The following is a 2,128-nucleotide window of genomic DNA, read 5'->3' on the forward strand; positions in this document are numbered from 1 at the left end:
CTCGATTTTCTTTTTAACCTTCCTACCCTCCTTCCTTCACTGCTCCTGGTTTACTTCCCCTCTTTTGGCTCTCGTCACCTACCTTTTCTCTTGGCTCACTTCCCCTTTTTCGCCTTTTTTCCCCCTTTGTACTCTTCAATTTCCTATTTTATCAGTGTACAGAATTTCTTTTCTTTCCCCTGTCTGTATTTTTTATATATTTCCTTTATTTGTCCTGACCCCTTCCTCTTTTAGTTTTATTTGTTTTATTATTCATATGGTGCGCAAATCCTTCTCCCTCATTTTCCTCCTTCTCTCTAGGTTATACATCTTCTTTAAACTTCCTTGGCTCCTTTTTTTTCGTTACCACCCAGCTGTTTTAGGGATCACCCCTCCCCCGTAACCTTTCCCTCCCCATTTTTCTTTCTTGTGGTTAGGAGCCAGTACAGGTAACCGGGGAAACGCAGCGGCGTTGTCGAGGTGCCTGTGTTGTCCCAGAACCGCGCGTCTTGTCGGGGGTGTTCAGGTACAACGTCAGGACGAAGGAGAATTCGCCCTTCACCTTAGAGCATTGATCCAGCCTTTGTACTTGTGCATCTTCCCGGATTTTTTCGTTCGCTGGGCCTTAAATCTGATGTGTGGATTTTCCTGGGTTCGCCTGAATGGATTTAGGAGTATTGGGTTGGGAGGAGGGTGGGAATCGGGTTGGAGGAGAAGGGTGGGGGTCGGGGACTGCCTAAATCGGATGGCGGTCTTCGAGAACCTTGGCAGAGACCTTAAGCCAAAGGGTTTTACAGGGGGTTCTGGTGAACATTATAGAGTTTCGGTCGGAGACTTATTGCCCGTGATGTTGCCGGGCGTTTCGCGGGCTTTGGGAGAACTGGATTAAAGTATCTGCGCTTGTGTATGGTGAATTATGGCGATTCCTTTCCCAGAGATTGGTGATTGTTAGGATTGAAGCAGTTAGACGAGGGTAGCGGCTCTAAAGTGTCTTTGGTATTGATTTTATTCGAGGAGCCCTTCTCGGTTGTGTAATGTCACCCGTAAGGTTGAAGGCTGTTTGTGCGCGCATAATTCCAGGCCTATTGTTCTTGCCCTCACGGCGCTGAAGGAGCGGTGTCTTGCGTCCGGCTCGTTGTTTTGTAGGCTTCATTAGGTCTCGCAATTAACGCGTACTGCTACAGTTCCAGTTGGAGAAACGAAACTGCAGTGTTCTTGTACTACGAATGACGGAAATATTATCGACGTATGCATAATTGTTCAGATACTTATGTTTGTTTGTTCATGCCGTAATCGTTGCTGGTGATATGGGACAGCAAGTATGTGAGCAGGAACACTATATGCTAATCTCCGAGATCCATAGTCGGGTATGTAACAAGTGGCTATATTTAACGTTGAATCATCTGCCGTGTAGCAAACCGCGAGGGTAGATAGTTTATCATACAATTGAGCTAGAAGAGCAGCTACGGGAAGTGGATCTGGTATGAGAATGGTCGAACATGTATTATTTAGAGTGATAAAGATGTGTCAGACCACGTGTTACGATTCTCCCAGCCGTAGAATGCGTCTGCCTACTACTTATTGAATTTTATGTTAAGCTGGGGTAGAAAATGATAGTCTTAGTTCAATCGAGTATAGTGTTATATCGGGCAAGGAAACTTTCAGTATATGAGCAACCGTTTCCTAGAAATACCGTGACTTCAGATCTCCAATCCAGTTAATTTTCCGGCTTATGGTATTCGGTAACGACATATGCAGTCTGATGTCACAGACTTTAATAATTAGTCACCAGTTATGGCTGGCTGTTGACGTGAAGCGCAAATGTCACCGCTTGCGCCTGACGAATCGTCTTGACATTCAGCGAATATGGGCCCGCGTGGTGGCGTCTGCACCTGGCCGCCGCGACCCGTCAGCAGCCGGTCAGATCCGAAGTGGCGCTGATGACTTGGCTGGCATTGCATCTCGCGGGGCATCTGCTGCGCTCAGGTGTCCTTGGGGTGGTGGATGTTGTCATCTTTGCTGACTGTGGAGCTCACTTTTTCATCTCCTTTTAATTCTTGATGTACCAACTCGACGCCGTTACCGCCGCCGCCTTACGAATGTATCCGTAGGGGGTTGCATGACCTTTAACCTTTCACTCTCACCCTAA

This window comes from Penaeus monodon, chromosome 22, assembly GCF_015228065.2.
Source record: "Penaeus monodon isolate SGIC_2016 chromosome 22, NSTDA_Pmon_1, whole genome shotgun sequence".
In the NCBI taxonomy this organism is placed as follows: domain Eukaryota; kingdom Metazoa; phylum Arthropoda; class Malacostraca; order Decapoda; family Penaeidae; genus Penaeus; species Penaeus monodon.